The following is a 24,657-nucleotide window of genomic DNA, read 5'->3' as shown; positions in this document are numbered from 1 at the left end:
CTTATTCATATACAGGAATCCCCTTTATAATGGCTCAAACAAATAGTTAGGGAAGGGGAATAGAACTACTTCTTGGTCGGTTCTAATTGCCATCTTGGATTATGTTTTTATTTTCCTTAACTTGAGTCTAATTCTGTAATTTTTTGCCCATTATTTTCAGTTCTGCCTCTTGGGACCAAGTAGAATGAGTCTGATCCCAATTGACAGGATGACCCTTCAGACACATTTTGTCATTTTGTCAATCAATTAACATTAATTTATTGAGCGCTGGTTATCCCGTGTTTTTTCTTTGTCCAAGTTCTTGAGTTCTTTCTTATAAGGGATTTGCTCTGATGCCCTCAGTGTCCTCCACTGGGCACAATCTGACCTGAAAGGCCCATTTCTAAAACATACTTCCCCAGGGAAGTTAGATGGCCCAGTTGGGGAGAACAAGTCGGTGTAGTGGATAGAACGCCAGGCCTGAAATCAGGAAAACTCATCTTACCGAGTTGAAATCTGAACTTAAACACTTACTATATTTCATATCTGGAAAAGTCACTTAACTTTGTTTTCCTCAGTTTCCTCTTCTGTAAAATACACTGAATAAAGGGAATGGAAAACTATTCCAATAGTTCTACCAAGAAAACCCCAAACTGGGTCCCAAAGACTCAGATAAAATTGAAATGATTTAACAATAATGACCTTGCCTCCTAAACAAGTGAGCACAAGAGCCCAGTTGTATGGCCTGACTTGGGTAGTACAGTCCCACATGATGCAAGCCAACCTGGAAGTGCAGGCTTGAGTCAAGAAAAAGAGCAGCTAGTTTCTGAAATCAGAGAGTTAACAGAAGGAGGCTTGTTTAGCCAAAGCAAAGGAAGGATAGGTTTTTAGCAAGAATACAGCTTGTTCTGGATAGTTTGACAATCCAAAACCTGAAAGTGGAGCCATGCTACTATTTGTGAGCTACTTTTAGTAGCTGGGCTATCAGGAAGTTCAAAAGTCTAAATGTTTAGTTCCCTGGCCAAGTAAATCTGCAATACCATTTTAATGCCTTTTAAGGAAAAGCTAGCTTCTAGGCCGGCTCATGGAAGATGGACCTTTAGAATGCTGGTCCTGGATCGGGAAGAGGAAAGAAATTCTAATCTACCACATTTTTACACATCTTTGGCTGCAATTTTCTGAAGAGGAAGGTATCTGTGATCACCCTGTTCACTCATATGGAGCCTAGTAATCCTGACTGCCCATCCCCCTGCCACCATCCCATAAGGGATATATGCCTTAGTAATACCATCTTTACCTCCTGTGAGAACTAAACAATCACAGAAACACCAGAATTAGAGGGTTACCTCTAATCCAAAGAAAAGAGGTTTACCTCATCATCACCATAATGTGAGCATGAGTGTTTGGAGACTGAGAAGAAGGTCTTTACCTGACTTGGTTACTTTTTAGAGATTTAAGTGATACAAAAAAAACAAAAAAAAAAAAAAAAAAAAAAGGAAAGGGGAAGAAAGCAACTATGGAAAAATAAGTTTTCCTTCCTTCTTGATCTGATTTTTCTCGTGCAGCAAAATAACTGTGTCAATATGTATACATATATTGGATTTAAATATTTAACATGCATTGGATTACCTGCCATCTAGAGGAATGGGTGGGTGGAAGGAGGGGAAAATTTGGAACAGAAGGTTTTGCAAGGGTCAATGCTGAAAAATTACCCATGCAGATGTTTGGTAAATAAAAAACTCTAATAAAAATAAATTTAAAAAATGTTTTCTCCAAATATATTTGGACTCATAAAAGGTAAGACCCTGCACTTGAAACATGCAGGAGAAGGTGAGGAGGGAAGGAATAAGAATGAGAGCAGTAGCCTGAGAAAATATCCAGATCCCTGCCATTTCTAAGTCAAAGATACAATGGGATCTGTGAAGGGGACTGGACACAGAACCCCAGCTTTGGGATAGAGATTGGCAGGCCCCATGGGAGCAGGAAGGAGACATGCAGTGAGACCAGCCTCTGACCTTGACACCTCAGCCATGCCGGTCTCTCAGACAATCATTAAGTTTTCCAGCAGCGGATAACTGGGAAAGCTCGGCTAATATTGATTTTGACCGAGGACCAAAGTTTTACAGGAGAGGAAGAAATCTTGCTTTGTTGAACCTGACCTGTTTTCCACCTCTGAGCTCATAGGCAGGGAGGTGCCAGTTCCTTGGGAAGCTGGAGTGTTCCAGAAATGGAAGACTTTTGTTTCATGGGGCTCAGGGTAAAGGCAGATGGTTGGCGATTAGAAGGAAAGGGGATTATGGACACATTGTGCAAGAGACACAGACATCTCCCGAGCCTGAGAAATTTCAGTTCTGAAAACCAAAAGTTTTCCATCCTTCTTCCTCACAGGGAATAACAAACACACTCTCTGGGTCGATGAGTTCAGAAAGCAGTGATGAAACAAAGCTTGGCCCCAAGCTGATTCTTCAGAATCTCCATCCCCCCTTTCCCCCCAGCCTGCCAGAGCTCCTAATGAGTCTTGATGACAGAAAGGGGAAGGCTGTTGTGAGAGCATTCATACTTCAAGTCTAGACAGGCAACGTGGGGCTTTAGTACACAAAGGTGGGAGAAATGGGACCCTCAGTGTGAGGAGCCGGAGAAACCCTAAGCTTTGGAAATGTGATATGGACGGAGCTAAGGACTTGAGGATGTCATCACTCACAATCAAGAGGTGATGGGACATGACCCAAGGAGCAATTTACCGTTGTTAGTGGTGCCAGTGGGGGAAATGGGGAGCGAGGGAGAGCAGGGATGCATTTTAAGGAGGCAAAGTCTACAAGAACAGTGACCAGACCAACTTCCCCAGGCTGATCATCGGTCCTCCCAGAGGCAGAAAATACAAATGGATGCTTGTAGAGCACATTCAAATGACAATTACTCTGTGACCACAGGCAAGTCATTTAACCTCCAAGTGCCCCAAAGAAGCTCTCAAAGACTATAATTTACAGTTGAGTGGCTGATCTAAATCAGTGAAGGGAATTTCCATTCAAAGGAGTTCCCTACTGAGATTAAGTCACAAGTGGGTGCCATGTCTTTCCCCCTATATTTCCCAAAGAAGGGTCTTTAAACATCATCCAATTCAGATACAGTGGATGGAACTGAAGTCGGGAAGATCTGAGTTCAAATGCAACTTAGACACTAAGTTGTCTACTCCTAGGCAAGCCACTTCACTTTGACATACCTCCTTTTTTTCTTATCTGTTGTATCTGAGTAATAACAGCAACTACCTGCCAGGGTGGTTGTGAGAATCAAATAAGATATTTGTCAAGAGCTTAGCACAGTGCCTGGCACACAGTAGGAACTTAATGAATACGAGTTCCCTTCCTTTCATTTATCCCCCTGAGGCATGAACAGGGGAGATGATTTGTGGGAAACATTTCACCTCTCTGCCTCAGTTTCCTCATCTGTAAATTGGGCTGGAGAAAGCAACATCAAACCACTCCATTATCTCTGTCAAGAAAGCCCCAAATGGGATCAGGAAGAGTCAGAAATGATTAAACAATAACAGCAAAAGCAAGTCATTTCAGAGCTAAGATCTAAATGTAGATCCCTGATTCAAAACCCAGAGTTCTTTCCAGTTCCTCTGTGAGTTCTAACCATCAGCATTTTAGACTATGTCAAATTGGTGGGACCAAGTTGCCTCCACCATTAAGAAGAGAGGAAATTGTTCCCTGGACTAGGCAAGCTCCTGGGTACTCAATGGCACAGTTTGGTTCTCCTTCTACTCTCCCTAAAAGCTCAGGGCGCTATTATAGTATACCTGTACTCTTTTTGTGTGTGTGTGCAAAACTCATGGCTAGTTTATTCATCATTGTTGCTACATATTTTTCCCGATGAATAGTACTGGGTTTTTTTTAATAACTTTTTATTGACAAAACATATGCGTGCATAATTTTTCAACATTGACCCTCGCAAAAACTTCTGTTCCAACTTTTCCCCTCCTTCCCTCCATCCCCTTCCCTAACCGGCAGATAGAACAATACATGTTAAATATGTTAAAGTACATGTTAAATACAATACATTAGTATACCTGTATTCTTTAAACAAACAAGCACACACACAAAACACACAAAACAAACTTACCAATCTCCTTGTGGGAAATAGAATCACCCCTTTTTCACACCATCAGAGCAGGAGGCAAAGATCAGTTAGTGAAGTTTCCTTCATTAAGGAGGGAATCCTCCATATCCTTCTAAACAAAAGCCAGAATCCCTTGTAGGAAAGGTGGTTTCTGATTTTAACTCATCCTCAAATTTTGCCAACTGAGAAAGTATTTATCCTAAAAAAATAAAATCCACTTTTGAAATTTGCAGTATGGGACTTGACGATTATTACCCATCTCAAGCAGAACAAAAAAGTTCCGAGTCAAACGTAGGTGAATCGTACTGGGATATAAATATAAAGAAAATGTTCCCTTGCAGAAAAAAGGGTACTTAATAAAAACAATTCGGGATGATGAAAAGACCCGGTTCAATTTCTTCAATCTTCTTAAACATCAGGTACTGACCCTTAGGAAATACCCTGGGTTTTTTGAAACACATAGTATATGCTAATGGATTCTTATCATAAATTTCTCAGGTCGAGAGTGTAGAAGGTCTGGATGCTTTCAATGTTCACAAATTATTTGGAAAATGTATTGTTCATTATTCAGTAAAATTGGAGAGAGTATGAAGTACTTGTTCTAAAATTCCACGATGAGATGTTTATTTTATTATCGTACAGGACAATGTTTGGGCAGACGATAACATGAGCCATGAATCAAAGTTGCCACCACGGGTTCAATACAAGTTTACCACTAGCTAGTGGAGCAGTTTTAAATTATACTTCAATTCCCGATGAGTTTCTTCTTTTCCAAGCAAAACATCCTCAGTTTCTTCAACTGGTCCTTATATGGCCCGGTTCTGGGTCTTCTCACCAGACCAGTTGCCCTTCTCTGGACATATTCCAGGTTCTCGATGTCCTTTGGAAAATGTAGTACCAAAGATTAAGTACAGCACCCGAAATGTGCTATAAACAGGGAAGAATTCAAAAGAGAAGAGAGACTCCTTGACTCTGAACCCTTTACTTCTGAGTTGAATTACATAATGCAATTAGTCTATTGTCTTGAAGCTGCCAAGTCACGGTGTTGACTAAGTTTATGATCCACTAAAAAACTTGGGTAATTTTTAGATGAATAGTTATCTTGTCTGAGTCAGTTACTAAATATTTATAAAGCTCCCACTATGTCAGGCACTGTACTAGGCACCGGGAATACAAAAAGATCAAAGATAATCCTTTTCTTCATGGAGCTGACATTCTAAGGGAAGAAGAGAAGGGTAAAGAATGAGCAAACAAACCTGAAAAAACAAGCTGCACATAGGGAAAATAGGAAATTATTAAAAGAGGGAAGACACTAGAAGTAAAAAGGGTTGGGAAAGGCTTTCTGTAGGAGAGATTTTAGCCAGGACTTGAAGGAAGACAGGAGACATTGATGAGGAGAGAGAATATTCCAGACATGGGGGATGGAATGTCCAAAATTGGGAGATATAATTTTTTTGTTCATGGAACAATCAAGAGAGACCAGTGTCGTTGGATGAAGACTTTGTGTAAAGTAGTGAATAAAAGGTAAGAACAACTCAAAAGGTGCACATGGGGGGGGGCAGTTATGAAGGGCTTTGAATATCAAATGGAGTATTTTGTATTCGATCCTGGAAGTAATAGGAAACCACTAGGGTTACCATGATCAGACCTGAACTTTGGTGACTCAATGGAGGATGGATTAAAGTTCAGAGAGACTTGGGACAGGAAGACCCCATAGCAGTGTTTATAATAATATAAGAATAAGACAATGAAAGGGCCTGACTCAATTTCCCCATTTTGTACTTTTATAGTAGATTTTAAATTAAAGACCTTGACTACATCCCTACCAAAATGTATCTTGTTAAAGTAGCCCTTTGTATTGGCATCTTCAGATCTCTGCTATATTAGCTCTCCCTCCTAGCTTCTTGTCAACTTAAAATCTGATGAGCCTGCTCTCCATTCCTTCAACTGAGAAATAATGAAAAATATGGAAGAGCTCAGGTCCAGTGTGAGATGTCACATCCTGTTAGGTTTCCTTCAGGCTTGATTTGGTCTGCCTATAATCCAGCTCAGGGCTTTCTACTCAATGCACAAAGCTGTCACAAAACACTGTTTCCAATGCCTGATAAATCTCTGTCCTGGTTGTCCACTCATTCATGGAAGCTTCCTCCTCTTCACTCATGCATCTTCCCTTGCCTGCTTTTGGGATGTCTCAAATCCCAGCTTTTAAAGGAAGTCCTTCCTTCTGGCTGTATCAGCTGCTATTGTCTGCCCTTTCAGAATACTTTGCATCATATGTATGTGTGCATGCATGTATTTTATATATCTATGTACATGTGTGTGTAACATACAACATACATATATGTGTGTATATATACACCATACACAGTACAGACTCGCTCTGTATATATATCGGTGTAGAGATACATGTGTACATATACAGACTCACTTTCCATATGTATGTCTATATGTATTCCATATATTTAATACAGTTTGTACTGTTTGTATATATGTATGATATTTATGTACATGTATATATGTAGGCAGCAAGGTGGCATTTTACATGGAACACTGGACTAGGAATCAGGAAGACTCATCCTTCTGGAGTTCAAATCCAGATTCAGACACTTAATACCCGAGTAACTTTGGGCAAATCATTTAACTGTGTTTGCCTCAGTTTCCTCATCTGTAAAATGAGCTGGAGAAGGAAATGGCAAACCACTTCAGCGTCTTTGTCAAGAAAACTCCAAACTAGGTTACAAAGAGTTGGATACAACTTTTAAAAATGACTCAACAGGGGCAGCTAGTTGGTATAGTGGATAAAGCACCAGCCCTGGTCAGGTCAGGAGGACCTGAGTTCAAATCTGGCCTCAGACACTTAATACTTCCTAGATGTGTGACCCTAGGCAAGTCACTTAACCCCAATTGCCTCAGCCAAAAAAAAAAAGACTCAGCAATGACAAAATGTATACGTGTATGTGTGTATCTATGTAGAAAGAGAATTTGTCCCATGTTCATACCTAATATATGTATCCAAGCATGCATGTTACATGCAATCTAAAAGGTAAGGCAACAGCCAGTATAACAAGTAGAAGAAATATTCATATACACACATACATGGACACATGCATACATGTGTGTGATAGGTGTATATCTGGGATGTATACACACACATATATATAAAGACATATACATGACATGTATATATAAGTATCCTGTGACATACTGTCTCTCCTTAGAATGAATGTTTCTTGAAGGAAGTCTTCATTTTTCCTGTCTTTCTATTTCCAATGTCTAGCACAGGGCCTACCAGCACCTCTGAAAAACTTATTGACTACTTACAGATAAATGGAATTCCCCAAATCTAACTTGTCAAAAAAGGAAATGGTACTTGGTCTGTTATGACTTATTTCTGAAGAACCCAGCCAGACTCAGATGGTCTAGAGTTTAGCCAATCATTCAAGTCCAGCTCATCAGCCTGCAAATAAGTGAAATTACCTTATTTCTCCTTCTGAAAAGTGGGACTCTGATTTTTCACTAAGCCTGACAGTAGCTCAACAATTACATTTCCAAGCTCTTGCAAAAATTATACATCAGATTTGCCCGGAACTGGGAACTTGAACTGATTTTGAGGAAAGCTATATACTCTTATCATGGCTTTTGGTTACCTGGTAACCATCTTTGCTTTATGGTGACCAAAGATCACATTTTCTTCATAGAGAAATCTAGAGAAATAGGAGATGATTATGTTTTTCTTCTTTCTCTCTCTCTATATATATTTTCTCCATAGCAAAGAAGTTCTCCAGTTCTTTTATCTTTTCTTCAATATGAATAAGAGCAAACCAAACCCATTCTGTTGTCTTCAATATTGATGTAAGCTCAACCTCTGCGTTCAAGTTTCTGACCCCTTTCTCACAGGAGCAGTCCACCTTTCTAGATGCATCTTCTTGCTTGCAAATTCTATGTATATTGTTTAAAAATCTGCTCTTGTTTTCATATTCTGTAAAGATCTTTAAAAATTCTTAATATTATGATGGTTTTGGTTTTGAGTTTCCTGTATAGCTACAAACTGTTCTCATCTAACATTCTGAGAATTGTTTTTCCTCATTTGAATTTGTATCATTATTGAAAGTATCTCATCCTTGAGCCAAGCTTTTTTGTAAAATAATGAGCTAAGGTATTGTAAGTCTTTTTTCTCTGAAGCATTACCTTCCAAAGTCTGGGGGTAACACCAGACAATGAATGCTATTTCTTTCTTTATCACAAAATCCAGTGGCTTGATCACTTCCTCCAAAGATCTTTGTCATTTTCCCCTTAGGGAATTGGTTTTTCCTTATTGGTCAGAAATAGATCCATAATACCTATACTTCCATCACATCACCTTTGTGAAAGTGATGTGTGATCAGCAAGGCAGTAAAGAATTCATCAAACATCAAAACTTTGCAGAGAAATCTTTGGCAGTTACTCAAAAAGTGAAATTCTTGATTATTGCTATAAATTGCCTCCATGCCAACTTTTATATTTGCTTTGGGAACTCAATATCCATGACTTCTTTCTGATTGAGAGGTCTTCAGTGTATTTCTCTTACAACACTGATTATGTTTTCCCTTTATTTTCCATTCATCAAAATGCTCTCTATCATGATTTCCTGCTTCAGTTCATAAACTTCCACATGGGGTTGTATGTATGCTTATGTATACATCTTACAGACTTTCTGTCTGTGTGTATATATGTATATGTGTATGTATATATACACATTATGTATATTGTACACATGTGTGTATATATGAGTGTATACACATTAGGTGTGTATAGATACATATGTGGGTATGAGTATACACATTATGTCTATATATTTATGTGTGTGTATATATGTGTATGAGTATGCACATGTTAAGTATATATATATACATATGTGGTATGAGTGTGTATATATATACACACACATTATATGTGTATACATAAATGTATGTGACACCATATGCATTACATGTGTGTGCATGTATGTGTATATACTCATGTGTGTGCATTTATACATTATATGTGCATATAAATATATGTGTGTGTGTGTCTAGATATAGATGTTCAAAGTAATTCACACTCATTTCTCATTTAATCATCTCCTTTGAAATAAAGTATACTCCTCCACTGATATAATATTTTACATCCCATCATGGCTCAAAGATGATGATGAACAAGTGATTTAAATTCATGCATTTGGATCTCCATCTCACCTGTCTTTCCCCTAAGCTTTGTGCATTATAGTTTAAATAATTATTATACACCTTCTTCCTGAAAATCATTTCATATGAATGACTGAACGCTATCATTCTTCTTCTTATTGCTCTACTGAAATACCTTTTATCTACCAATTACAACTGCAATTGTAAAATGATTATCATTATTCTAAAACTTTTTTTAACCAAAAAGATAGTGTGTCAGCCAATGAATTTCAGGGTAAATTGGGCATTACCAAGGATCTTAAGATTTTTAGAGCTGAATGAGATATTAAATATCAGGTATCCCAGCTACTTAATTTTTAAAATGAAGAAACTGAGGCACAGAGAAGGGATGTATAAAGTTCAGGATTTTCTAGCTAGAGAGCAGCAAAGCTATCACTGAAACTCAGAACCTGGGACTACAAAATCAATGTTATTTTCACAAAATCAATTCACCATATTGAATATTGAAACATACCATTCCAGGGTTAGAGATCCAGCATCCATGTGTGGTTTGGGGGCTATAATGGACAGGAAAAAACCATTTTACTCTTTCAAGAGTATTCCTAATTACATCTGGCAGACAGGATCTTTGCTGTTGAAGTCTGTACTTATTTATACTGTTATTTCATGCCTCAACATAAACTTTAAAAAATTTAAACCAACATATTTTTAGAGGTAGTCTTCCTTCCTATTCCACAAGAAAGGATTCAATTTGTGTTGCTCTCTGCAAATTTCCACTGCAAGGATTTCACTTTTTGAAACAGGGTCCAGAAATTTAATATTTTGAAAACTAGTCATGGGACACTTGTAAATTGTCAGCACCCTGAGTCCACAGATGTTATTATTTCTCACTCCCAGCCAATGTTCATATAATAGTAACTGTTAGTGACATGTCTTGCTCTGATGGTTACAGAGATATATTCAATAGTCTTAAAGGACTGAGTTCAAGTTCTGTCTCTGAAAAATACTGGCCGTGGGACCTTGAACAAGGCATTTAATTTCTCAGTATGATCGGAAATGCTCTAAGATTATAATACTGGAGTTATATGCAATATATTGGCTGACCCATATTGGCTAAGAGAGAATTATCACTGGGAGAATCCCAAGCCAATCAAATCACAATATCAGTCACTCCACAAAGCCCTGAGGATAGAAAGAAAAAGCAGAAGCAGTTCCTGCCATGACCTGGTCTGAGTTTCTGTCCAGCCCATTCCCCACAGCCCCACGCCTCCTGCCTGACGTAACCCTCCAACTGTTAGTGTTCTCATCTTATACACACTTTTTATACATACTTTTCTGCACATGCTTCTATAGTACTTGTCTCCAACATCAAGCCATCTGAGACCAGTAACTTCCATTGTATTTAAATGTCCCAGATCCAATTCTGTGTCTAGCACAGAGTTGGGGCTTAAGAAATGTTTGGTGGCCAATAGCCAAATAAAGATAGGAAGAGAGAAATATCTGGAAATGAAGGTGATCATAACCCCAAAACTATAAATGAGCAATTTCCCCCCAAAAAGCAACATCATCTCCTCCATGTCCTCTAGTTTTTTTTCCCCTTTTCTGAATGTTTCTTAAGTAGCATAAATTTAAAATATATCATTTCAGTTGCTTTTCTCAAGATCATCTCATCTTTCCAGTTTCTTCGTAAGCATTTATATTCATCTTAGTTAAAACATTCCTATAAAGTTGGTATTGACACAAACATAATTGTAAGCTTTCTTTGCAGTGTTAGTTTTTTTAGACATAGCAAAATTGTATGGGTTTCATTTTATAACAATCCAATAATGCTGACTAATGGGCAATATGGAGTAGGTAGGTGGTACAGTGGATAGATTTTTGGGTCTGAGATCAAAAAGACTCAACTTCTTGAGTTCAAGATGGATGTTTTAACTATGTGACCCTAGGCAAATCATTTAACTCTGTGTACCTCATAAGAAGGAGATAGCAAACAAGTCCAGTATCTTTGCCAAGAAAACCCCAAATGGAGTCATGAAAAGTAGGACAAGACTGAACAATAATAATAGGCAATATCCTTATGGAACGTTTTAGGCAACTAGATGACAATTTTTTTGGGGAAAGGATGAACAAAACAGGTACAATCCCAAATTGAATTTATATATATATATATATATATATATATATATATATATATATATATACACATACATATATATGTATGTATGTATATAAAAAAATTTTATATAAATAAAATCAGATTTCAACTATTGGAGAAATATTCATTGTACATGGGTAGGCAGAGCCAATATAATAAAAATGACAGTTGAACCTAAACAAATTTATCTATTCAATGCTTTTAAGTTTTTTGATAGAAAATTTATCCAGACATTTAACATGTACAACCTACTTCCTTGGAGATTAAGCATGTTCTTTGTACCATTTAGAATTGTGGTTCAGAAGGGAGAGCAAGGGCTAGATTTGGATACTTGGGTAGCACCAGTCTCTACCCTGTAAATCATGTCAGTAATTTATAATTTTTCACCTTGAAGACTTTGATGTCTTGTATCTTGACCTCAGGTTCTTCATCAGTAGCATGAAGAGACTGAGCAAGATGACCTCTGAGGTTTCTTCGAAAAGTTCTAAAACTATGATGCTATGATTTCCATCTTGAGGATAAAAAAGAGAGGTGAAGTATTTGTTTTCAAATAATCAGATTCAGTTTTCTCTAATCCATTATGAAAAATCAAGACAGTGAAATTACAATTTGCATTTCTTTTCCTCTCATATTCTTGTGCACCTGAGACTCCAACTCTCCTTGAAAATAAATAAGGAAAATATACATGGAAATGCCCCTAAAGAGAAAGCAGAGCAAGTAGGTGATTATAATCAAATGTGATCAAGGAAAATTCAAGGGAAACTAGAATCAGGAAGGAGCCAAATGATGACTGATGGATGGATGGATTGCATAGTTGTATACAATAAAAAGACTGGGAAGAGCATTTTAATGGATGCAGAAGGATTTCTTGATATGTATGTAACTGTCTCTCTGTGTGTACACACAGCCTGGAATTTTCTTTTCTTGGGCTCACTTAGGAGAATATATCTTTAAAGATATTTGTATGATTTTAAAGTTTTCCATTACTAGAAGTCACTAAATGAGAATCTGAGTTGCTTTAGAAAAGTAATAACTGTCATTTATTTCATGCAGCTTAAAAGATTTAAGATGTATTTTAGCATGGTGGGGAAAGAAAATATTTTGGCTAATTAAGCATCACAGTAGTTAGAATGTTAACATTTTCCAAACTTTTATTACTTACTTCAATCATTGCTTCCTTTGGCAGATGTTCCCTTACCCCACACTAAAATCAACCTCCTGCAAGCGTTAGTCGAAGGTTTTGTGAGTTATTAGGACCATAAACCTGCATGAAGTAATGGTGATTCCACAGGTGATGAAGCTCATCCCACAGATAAATGTAATCATGATAGTCCTTGAATAACAGACATGTAGCCCATTAATGGGCTCATATTTATGAATTTTGTTTTATCTTTTGTTTTCTTAGTAATTTATGATTTTGTTGATTATTTGTTGTTGGTTAAGGCATTATTTATGGAGATCAGGCACTATTCAGCAAATGTATGGTTTTAGAGAGTTCCATGGAGCCCTAGGAGGTTAACCCAGTTATCCAAAGTCATGTAGGCAACCATTATATGGCAGAAGCAGATCTTAAATTTAAGTCTTCCTGATTCCATTGATAAGACCATGCTATGACTCTATTCATGGATGACCAATAAAAAAATCAGAATATATCATGATATACTTAACATGAGATATAATACATATAATCTCAATCTCATATCTCAGAAAAATCTTTGGGAGCGTCCAGTGCCTCCTGAACACTTAATTTTGTACCAATGAGATGCTCAACTTCCAGTTCACATATTTGTTCATTCATTTATTCTATATAAGAATTATTAAGTACTAACACTATAACAAATAGCATGCTATCATTGGGAGCAGAAAAGTACTCTTAAATGCTATTTTATTCCAGCCTTCCAATAACAATAATATTATATATATATATATATATTATTGAACCCAATTTCCACATGAAGAAATTAAGGTGTAAAGAAGTTAAGTAGATTGTCCATGATTATTGTTAATGTCTGTCTCTCTATGACCCCATTTGGGGTTTTCTTGGCAGAAATACTGGAGCAGTTTGCTATTCCCTTCTCCAGATCATTTTACAGTGGAGGAAACTAAGGCAAATAGGATGAAATAACTTGCCCAGGATCATACAGCTAGTAAGTTTCTGATTTCAGGGAGAAACCTGAACCCTATCTACTACAATACACAGCTGTCCTGTCCATGGTCATATAGATATTAAAAAGTCAAGTCAGGATTATTATTATAATATAATGAAAGAGTTCTATAACCTGTCAGAGGGTCTGAACTTTCCATTCACACAGAAAACACTCAATGGATGAAAAATGTGATGTGATGACCCAGGGAGATAGTAATATAATTCCTATTTTACATAAAGAGAAACCAAGACTCAGTAAAATGACTCTCCCATGGTCATACAGAGAGTGACAGAGGTATGACTTGAATGCACATTTCCCAGCCCTTTCCTAGCTCAGCCCTAACTTGCCAAAGAACTGCAAAACAACACTGGAGAAATGGCTGCCGTTAACAACAGGTTTCCATTTGCACATGAACGTGGATTGAAACAAAAACAAAATGGCGGGTCTGCCAGCATAACACATGGCCACTGATGTCAACACCCTGGTGGATGAGATTCCATCCAAACTCCAGGAGAAGAAAAGCCAGGAAGCAGCTGCCATGAGAGACATTCTCACTGAATTTCTTGATGACCTGGCAGCTCTGCTTTATCCCATTTCCTCTCACAAATTGTGCTGCTCAACTCTTCTGACAAAGAGAGGAAATTTGGCCCGAGGCATGTTCCCTGGGTAAACCCTCCCCCCTGAAGCTCCTGTGCTCCCCTAAGAGATGGAAAAGGTGGAGATGCAAAGTCCACGGGCACCTGGGAGTTTGTACATCTGGGCCATGCTCTTCTCTGAGAACAGCCCTCTGCAAATATTAACAGGGCCCCCTTGCAGGAGAAAAACCAGAAGAGATGCTTGGATTCTGCACCATTTAGGCTCCCAGCATGCAGAAACAGTGTGTTTTCTTGTGTAGAGACCACAGGCACCTTTGTAAGGCAGGTTTCAGGTTTGTTTTGTTTTCTAAGTGTGAGTGCTGATGGAAAGTATTTGTCATTTTTCTCTTCCTCTGAAGGGCGGCACACCCCCGTGGGGAATCTGGGGAATCTGAGCTTAGAGATTCCTTGTACTGGAGCTCCCGCCCTGCCTGGGGCACTTACCAAAGGCTTGGTTTCGGGGGTATGGAACTGGACGTCCCCTCTGCTTCTGATGGAGCTCAGGGGAAAGGGGGGACATGATAGAAATACATCTTCCCAACTTCTCCTGTCCAGTGGGGCAAAGGCACGTGCTGGAAACTGTACAGGCTAGTTCCTTTGGATCGCTCATCCCTGTTTAACACCTGGAATATCCAAGTCATCCCAGTTTCCCTGGCAACTGGAGTGCAGAACAGTGGGAAAGAACTGGGTCTCTTGCCAGACTATTTGGGTTCAAATCCCTGCCTTGATTACTATCTCAGTGACCTTCAGCAAATCAGATTATCTTTCTGAGCCTTGGATTCAGTAAGGGATTTGGACTAGAGTCACCAGCTGTGGGACTCAGCAGAAGCCAGCAACCGTATTTGGGTCTCAGTTTCCTCACCTGAAAAACGGGAGTTGGGCTTGACTCTCCCCAAGATTCCTATTACCTCTAAATCTTAAATGCCAGGATCTATTACTTTAAATTATTAAAAACAACCTTTTCCCCCCTATAAAACTTTATTTCCTATAAAACCTTTATTTCCTATCTGTTACAATAACAAAGAGTTTAGGAAATATTTTATGTGATGTGCCATACCCATCTCCTCTCCCTTTGCAGAGAAAGGGCAGATTGCCTTATCTTTTTTTTGGTTGTTTTTATTTGGTTTGGTTTTTGAACACAGCTAATAAGTGTTAAGTGTTGGATTGGTTCCTTCTAGGTCACAAATGGATGATTTATGGTCATTTTTTTAGCTGAGGCAATTGGGGTTAAGTGACTTGCCCAGGTTCACATAGCTAGGAAGTATTAAGTGTCCAAGGTTGGATTTGAACTCAGGTCTTCCCAACTCCAGAGCTAGTGAGCTATCCACTGTGCCATCTAGCTGCCTGATTTATGGTCATTTTAAAAATTCCAGTCTCTTGCTATCACCACTGTCACCATGAATCCTTTCAAAGAATTACAGAAACAATTGTGAGCTCATGGATCTCTGGATGGGAGAACCCCAACGCCCTTGAGTTCAGTCCTTCCATTTTAGATGAGCAGACCAAGGCTCCAAAGGATGTGACTTTCCTTTCTTACACACCTGACACTCCAAACCAGACATTTTAATTCCTGATCAAAGTGCCGAGATCCAAGGTCCCTCCTGGTTCTGAGATCCTGGCACTTGGTAAATCAACTGCGGAAGGGACAGATCCTTGCAATTGCTGAACTTTGTCACTAATTTATAGACAGATGTTAATTGGAGGAGTTATTGAATGAATGGCACCAGTTCTTACTTCTCTAGTCCAAGAATCTGTGACTATTCTTGCAGTGACTTGGAAAACCAAGGCAGACCTCAGCCCTGTTTTAAGAAAGGAGACAGATTTCCAGAGACCATCCAGATAAAATTATTCATCCCCCAGTGCTTATTGTCAGAATAACAATAATTAATAATTATGATAATAACAATAGGTACCATTTACATAGCACTTAAAGGGTTGCAATGCCCTTTACAAATGTCATTTCATTTGATTCTCACAACCTCAGATATAGATGATTATCCTTTTTTACAGATAAGAAAACTGAAGCTGACAGAGGTGATATTACTTGCTCAAGGTCACATAGCTACTAAGTATCTGAAACAGGATTTGAATTCATGTCTAACTCTAAGTCTAGCCCTCTATCAACTTTACCACCTTGATAGCAGACAGATCATTTCTGGGCCATAAAAAAAGTCATGGGAGCTTGGTAGGACCTGTTAAGAGTTGGCAGTGCTCTGGGCTGATCATAAAAAGCATATATCCATTTCACCATCGAGAAGCACCAGTTCAGGACTTTAGGAAAGGTAACAAAGAAAAGGAAAGCCTTTGCTTTCAAAGAGTTTCCAATTTCCCTCTAGTTTACAGTGAGCTAGTGAGGAATAATGGAAGTTAGAGCAAAACCCAACGGATAGATAGCATCTTCAGAGAATCTCTCCATGACAACCCAAGTGATGGATGGTCCTATCACATGTCCCAAACACATATGGGACTGCTCGTCATTTCTTTTCCTCTTTCCCATTCCCATGAGAAGAGAGAGGAGAACTATTGCTCTCTCCAGTGAACATAAATATGGCTACCATTTTTGTGAATCCTAGATCAAAATTCATGGACTAAGAACATCTATACTGATTTGTCAATCAACAAACATCCACTGAGTGCCTACTGTTGAGAACTGGGAATTTAAAGTAAAAATGAAACTCTTCTTGAATCCAAGAAGGTGATATTATGTTGAAAGAATAAAGCAAGGTCTCTAGAATAGGAGTCTTAGAATTTGTAAATGTTTAAATACACATACACACACATATATATGTAAATTACATATAATTTTTATATTTTTTCCAATTACATTTGAACATTTAAAATCTCTTTTTCCTAAATTTTGAGTTCCAAATTCTCTCCCTCACCTCTCTGAGAAGGCAGGCAATTTGATACAGATAAAAAGTATATTTTGAAGAGTATTGGATTCCTTTGTAACTCTATGCATTTTTGGTAGTGCATTTAAAAACATAATTCTGAAGAGGGGTCCATAGTAGACTGTCCAAGGGGTCTGGGATTCCAAAAAGGTGAAGAGCAGCTGCTCCATCCAGAAGCCATTCTTCATCCACTTAACCACATGGTTTTTCCTGCCTAGAACTAAGGCACTCCCAGAATTCCACCATGCTCCCCTTTCCCAGCCCAACAACCCATAGCCTTCTTGAGGTTGAAGCCTATTTTTATCTCATTTTTGTAAGTAGGCCCTGATCTCAGGACAAGGTCTTTAAAAGGATGCCCATAAAGGCTCACTAGATTTATATAGTTTGTCAAGTGAATTTCCTAATTTGAATGTCACCACAACTAGTCTTCTGTGAGTTCATCCCACAGATTAAAATAGGCTTCCTAATGCTGTAGAATTCGGTCCTCTATTTAAAAAAAAGTAATTAACCAGGAGCACAGACTCAGATCCAAAAGAAAACAGACCATATAGTCCAATCTTCTCATTTTACAAATTGGGAAACTGAGGCCCATAGACGTGAAAGTTTTTCTAGAGATCACATAGGTTTCTTGGAACTCTAAATATCTGAACAATAGTGATTAGCAGGGAGGTCTCTGTCTTTACAGGCGTCAAGGTTTTATGGCTTAACTTTCTGAAACCAACAGGCAAATGATGACCCTTAAAGAACACATGATGTGCAAATAGTTGCCCCTTCTAGATCTGGAAGGAGGGAAGTTAAAATGGATATACTCTCCTCATAGATGGCTTCCTCCAAGAAATTCCCATTTAATTGCTTCTGCTGACCCATGATATATGGAAACCACACTGGGGAAAGTCACAACATGGACGGGCTAAGTGTAGAAGCATCAGATTGGCCACCCAGAGAGTTCTTCAGTGTTCCTATTCCAATGGGAATGGGAGGGTGTCAAACAAGCAGAGTCAGACTTCATGGATCATAATATTTCAACTCAGAAACAAACCTGCTTTGGGCATGGAAACCATTGATGGTATGGTGTCCGTCTGCCTGTTGCTGATGCCCCAGGAGTGTGACACTCCGGGGAAATGATTAGATTCGGGAAGCAGAGAGATATCAGTAGCATTTAAGCCTCATGAGTTGATGCAGCTATGGCCTTTTGCCCTATGAAGTCTACAATGTACAATTAACAAGCTTTTTTCCCCCCCATGGTAGTTTCCTGGGAAGGTCTCCATCATCTGTGCTTGTGGTCACTGGGAAATCCCAGCAGGAAATGAGTCCTGAAGTAGCTCAAACTGTGCCATGGTGAGGCCCCATGTTATATTTAAAGGTAGAATACTCCTGCCAAAGACTGGTCACCAAATAAACCAGAACTTGTGTTAATCAGACAGACATTAAGCATTTCTTAAGCATCGACTCTGTCATGAAAAAGCAGGTACCAATGCAGGTTGCCACACTAAGGGGTTGGATGATTTGCCCAACACATTGTCAGTATGTATTAGGGATGAAAGCCCGAGCATCCTGGCACTTAGACCAGCTCTCCACAGTCTCTACCACAGTCTGCAATAATTGCTAATAATCAAAAGTGGCATTTATAGACCTCTAAATGTGATTGTGTCTAATCCTCACAACAATCCTGAAGGCAGGTCCATGATTTTCTTCACTTTACTCATGAGGGAACTGAGGCACAGAAATAAAACAACTTGCTCAAGATCATAAAGCTAACAAGAATTTGAAACAGAACTTAAATTCAGATCACGCCAACTCCCAATCCAGCATTCTAACCCCATCCATATTTGATATAGCTCGTTAATGCTGAATTGTTAGAATCCTTACAAAGTGATGTCAGTTGCCTAATTTAGCATGGTACTTAGCAAATTCTCTAGCTCACTAATATATTTAAGTACTCATTGGAGTTCACACTTTTGGGAGATTCACAAGTCAGTATTCAGTATGAGATTCACAAGTCAGAAACCCACAATCCCACTCTCTCAGAGGAGGAGTCAACCTTTGAGTTCATACTTCTAAAAGAGCATAAAAAGGAGCTGAGTTAGTGAAGTGAGTCAGTTCAGAAGAAGCCCACTCTCGGAGGCAGAACCAGATTCATTCATCCCATCTCACACCATTGTGGTGTCAGGCTCTCCTCCTTCGCTTCTCCACTGAAATATAGGCCTCTAAGAAAGCTACTCGGGCCCAAGGAAAGAGACATATTCATTAAGGGCCCTTGGTCATGCTTGAAATGGGATAGAAAGAGACTAAAATGGAGACTTCACAGAGATCTCCATCCTAGTTGTATATGACTCAAATCCTAGCTTAGTACTTCTGGATGAAATTCTTCCCTTTTTGGAGCCTCAGTTAATAACAACAAAATGGGCCAGTAATGTCAGTAGAATTTATTCATTAGGGCTATTGTGAGAAGATGAGGGAGTATTTAAAAAGGCCTCCTGGCTTAAAGCTTGCACAAATGTCACTTCTCTCTATTGATCATGCAGTACCAGGCTTATAATTGGAGCTTAATAAATGCTTGTTTATTTGACTTAATTCTATTTGGTCTCTCCAAGCAGTTGGAGATTACACTCTAGAAGTCCTCCTGTAAAGTCACTGAGGAAAAAGCCATCCTCATACAGGGAAGGATATTTTATGTTAGCTGTTTGTCACGGGATAGCTTGATTTTCTAGCTATTGGACCCACATCTTGTTATCAAGTTAAGCTTATTTTCAAATAACCAAATGGCTCATGTACTGGATGACGAATTGCCCCTTATTTTTATTCCATTTACCAGAACTTCAAATTTTCTCGTTGTTTTGTTGTGTTCTCCATGCCTGATTCTTCCTTCCTGGGGCCGTATCCAAACACAAAATTGGTTCAAGCATCATCATGGGCAAACCAAACATATATTCTTTCGTTCTCTTGGAATGTCCTCCAACTAGCCACATCCTCCCCGTACCCACAGGCCTGTGGAAATCCTACAGGCTCACAAGGTAGGAGCTTGATGAATCTGTTCCTAATATCCCAGTGAGCCTCTTTGCTCCAGTCGAACCAATTATAATAAATATCTATGTATAATTCTTGTAGAGGGAAATCTGGAACTAGTAGATCGAGAGATAAACTTGGAGTCAAGAGAATCATGTTCAAATCTGGCTTTGGGGATTTAACAGCTCTATAAACTTTATAAACTCTATGTTTCATCAGCTCATTTTTCTTATCTGTATGATAGTTATCATATTATTTATGTTACTAAATTTACACAGTAGCAGTGAGGAAATTAAAAAAAACAACCCAACGTGCTACACGTTTAACCTATATCCGATTACTTGCCATCTTGGGAAAGGGGAAGGGGAGGAGGGAAGAAGAAAAATCTGGAACACAAGGTTTTGCAAAGATGAATGTTGAAAACTATCTTTGCATGTGTTTGGAAAAATAAAATACTATAAAAATCCAAAAATGGGGCAGGTAGGTGGCACAGTGGATAGAGCATCAGCCCTAAAGTCAAGAGGACCTGAGTTCAGATCTGCCCTCAGACACTTAACACTTCCTAGATGTGTAACCCTGGACAAATCACTTAACTTTAATAGCCTCAGGGGAAAAACATGTCTATATAAAAGGGTACTTTTGTGGCTTTAAAGTAATATCATATATTCTAGTTATAATATTTGTGTAATGTACAATTAAAAAGTATTCTAACACTTTTGTAGATAAATTGACACCCCCAATGAGAAAGCTTATAGTTAAGTAGTCAGAAGGGACCTTAAAAAAATATTTAGTTCAATGCTCTTATATTATAGATGTGAGAACCAAATTAGAGAAAAAAAAAAGATATGGCTTGATTGACATCACATGGGAAGTCAACAAGAGAGTCAGAATTCGATTTGAGGGCCTCCTACTCCATATTCAGCATGCCTTCCCATTGAGATATCTCTCTCTAACAAAGAAATCAAAGACAAACACTGACAGTAACTATAATAACTGGATATAAAACCAGAGAAATCAGTTGTTGTAATAAGTCAACAAGAAGAGCCAAAAAAAATCACCTCAGCTAGCAAACATTTCATCCTTTGCCAAGAGGAAAGGAATGGCTTCCAAGGGCAACATCAGTTTAGAATATGAAATTGTTTCTTATGGAGAAAGTTGGCAAAGATTATGAGTAATATTACTTTATAAAACTGCCTGAAATATAGGGAAAAAATAAGCTAGTTTTGAGAAAGTTTGAGAAGAGACTTCAAAGTCATCATGAGAGTATTCTGGGTGAAACTAGAAGGAAAATAACAAAGAGGAAAAAATAGAAAAGATCTGCAATGGTTTTCTTTTTTCTTTTTAGTGACAAATCATTTTTACCCTTGAGGTCAGTAAAATCACCGCATTTGGGTCCCGATATCACAGACCCACATGTAGTTCTCTAGAAAGAGATGACACATAAGAAAACAAAGATGGCGTAGCATAAGGACTAGTCCACATGCCCCTCTTCTATTTCTTACTAATTGTGTGACTTAGAACAAACCCATTCTTTGCTTTGTGCCTCAGTTCCCAGTATTTAGCAAAGTGCCTGGTACTTAATAGGTGCTTAATAAATCTGGTTTTGTCCATACCCTGACTGCATGTTTAACCCCTCTGCTCTTAGTAGAATAAATAAAGATTGACCCTGGTTGGAGGATTTTTAGTAACTCTACAAGTCTTCAGCTCTCCCTGCTAAGAATTCCTCTTGATCATGAATCTCAGTAGCCTGAAGGCATCAGGACAAGGGAAGCCATTTCCATCTAGGCCTGAATGGCTAGTTTTCTCCTTCATGAGCTGGATTATCCTAAATTAGGGATCAAGAATGGGGTCCTCTCCTAGACAAAGGCTTCCCCAGCCTGTATTCTGTTTAGACTCTAAACAAAAGTCAGTTTTCCCAGTTGGGTGGGATCCTGCGCAATTTAATTCATTAGTAAGTGCCTTGGGGGCTCAGAACACTCTTCATTTAGCCAGCCCTTCAAAGAAGGACCTTTTCAGGAGTTGAGCCTTAACAAAAATAAAAGGAAAAAGGTGGATCACAAATTAATAATTGATTATTAATAGTCTAATATTAATTTCTCTCAAATGTAGAAAGTAAAAGATCCCTCCATGCTTATTATTTATTGATTATACTCTCCACTGGACACCTTACCAGTTTCCTTCCATCCATGAGGTCCTGGTTTCATGACTGGTGTCTGCTTCCCTCCATCACTTTCTCAAGAGGGGTTCCAACTGTGAACGATCAGTCCCAGAAGATTCACTCTCTAGATATCTCCACTCTTCAATGAGTGGATACCTTTTCTCCCTTTGCCTCTTCTCAGTTCCTCCATTATGTTTCTCTCCATTAGAACCTAAGGTCTTTAAGAATAGGAATTGTCTTACTTCCTTATATTTTTATTCCCAAAGCTTAACATGATAAGTGTTTGATAATTTCTTATATCTACAAAAAAGTCACAGAGCAAATTGGACCTTTAAACATTCGCCCATACACATGTCTAAATTATACAAGATCCTTTTTAAGAGAATAATAACACTTACTTTATCCAATGATCCATGGAGTTATCAAAATAAAATGAAATATAAACCACAATTGATGCTGTTGTGAAGATCTTCACGGAGTCCAGGTTGCAAAGAGACTCTCTCCCTATAGGTGATGACAAGGTGCTTCCAATTGCAGCTAATATTTTGCTGATTCTATAACTATGGATCATTCTACAGACTCCTAGAAAAACAAATTGTAATCACTCAAAAGGATTTGGCCTAATTATCCACACAGGAAAAACCAATTGAATGAAAAACATCTATTTCTATAGATGAATGTGCCCCTTTTATCTTGCCCTTTTGTATATGTAGCTTAGTCAAAATGCAAATGGACCATGAGTTGAACATAGAATTAAACAGTTAGGAGAGAGAGGGAGTGATTGCCTTACATGACTTTCATTGTTCTTTTATTGAATTCCATTTTCCTCCGAAAGAAAGGCACCATCTTTTCTTTGTTATTTGGGGGCCAGAGCTGTGATTTCACTGGTGGAAGAAAGTTGTGATTAACAAAGTCCTGACCAAAGCACATTCACCTGGCTCAGACTAGGAGTAACTAAGGATGGACTGGAGCAGTTTGGGAGAATCCGGCTTGATCTGGGACACACAACTGCCAAGTGTGAGATGAAGCATTCAAACGGATGTCTTCCCAGCTCCACAGCCATTCTCCTCCACTAGGTCCTGCTGCCTCTTGAATCCTTCTTCTAAAAAAGATGTTCTCCCAATGATACTAGGCAATATACACTTAAATGTCACAGCCCATGGAAGTCTTTGAAGAACTGTTGGCAAAAAGTAAAAGCGAGCAGAGTGGTGCATTTGAATGATTCACCAACCATGAATTATGCAAACATGGAGAAAGAGATGTTATTCCAAATACAAAAATGATCATCTATATGAGACTGGAGAGGAGCCAATGGACAGCACACTATTCTGTCCCACCGTTAGCTATAATTTTATGATATAGAATAGAATGGAGAAAAGGATGAAGTCATAGGGGATGAACACCCATGGATGGGTTGCAATCTGGGATTGATATTGTTATTAAGGAACTCATACAACTACTAGAATCCTGCGGTATTAAGTTACTTGGGGCGTTGTGGCCCAGTGGTTAGAGCACTGGGCAAGGAATAAGAATTTCTCTTCAAGAGTTCAATTCCAACCTCAGACACTTCCTAGCTGTGTGACTCTAGGCAAGTCACTCCACCCTATTTTCTTCGGTTTCCTCTTCTGTAAAATGAGCTAGAGAAGGAAAATGGTCTCTGCCAAGGAAACCCCAAATGGAGCCATAAAGAATTGGATGTAGCTGAACCACAAGGTAATAGTAATATATGTGGTACTTTCACCCACTAGACTATAAACTCTTGAAGGCAATAGCTGTGTTTTCTTTAATTTGGGGGACACTGGGAGGATCTGTTCCTAGTACCCAGCAAAATGCTATCCATAGAGCAGGTCATTAACACACACATACACGCACAATCACACGTGCCCATGCACATTTGGAGATTCTGTTTTCCCCCTTTGAGCTCTAACAAGCTGTAACCCTTCTCTCATTTTCATAATAGGCCCACAGAACAGGCAACTCACAGAAGCAACAGAAAGCATTCTCCTGCCCTTTGTCTTTGTGGTTCAGTTTAGAGATAATGGCTAAGCCCCACCCTAGCCTGGCATTTTGGGGGGTTGCCCCATCAGAACTGGCCACACCAACAAGAAAGCAGATATGCAAAGTCTGATTTATAAAACATTTTTATTGTCAACTGCACGCCATTTTCCTAATTGTGTCTCACTTCTGACTTTGATTTCTCCTTGAGGCTATCTTTAGCTCAATATAAAAATTTCATAGCTCTCCTCTTGCTTTTTGGAATGCTTTATTCATGACCTTATGCAAGATGTCAAGGGAAAAGCCCCATTAAGTCATCGCAACCATCCTCAGTCAGTGGGAGCTGCAGTCCATTTTCTAATACCATCCATTTTTTCTGCCGACTGTTAGTAACCCTCTCTCCCCTCATC

The 24,657-nt window shown here is 38.7% G+C and overlaps 1 long non-coding RNA gene across 2 annotated transcripts in view; it reads right to left on the bottom strand.

Annotated features, from left to right (window-relative positions):
• Positions 1-23,803, bottom strand: part of LOC116422182 — a 125,099-nt gene extending 101,296 nt beyond the window's left edge. For both annotated transcript variants that reach the window (XR_004232730.1, XR_004232731.1), the window contains exons 1-3: positions 23,043-23,803; positions 22,651-22,834; positions 22,265-22,470 (exon numbers count right to left, since the gene is read on the bottom strand). This is a non-coding gene — a long non-coding RNA (uncharacterized LOC116422182). The remainder of the gene's footprint in view (positions 1-22,264; positions 22,471-22,650; positions 22,835-23,042) is intronic.
• Positions 23,804-24,657: the final 854 nt, after the last annotated feature.

Source organism: Sarcophilus harrisii, chromosome 3 (genome assembly GCF_902635505.1).
Source record: "Sarcophilus harrisii chromosome 3, mSarHar1.11, whole genome shotgun sequence".
Classification (NCBI taxonomy): domain Eukaryota; kingdom Metazoa; phylum Chordata; class Mammalia; order Dasyuromorphia; family Dasyuridae; genus Sarcophilus; species Sarcophilus harrisii.
Note: the sequence above shows the minus strand (reverse complement) of the source record. Positions and strands in the feature narration are given on the sequence as shown.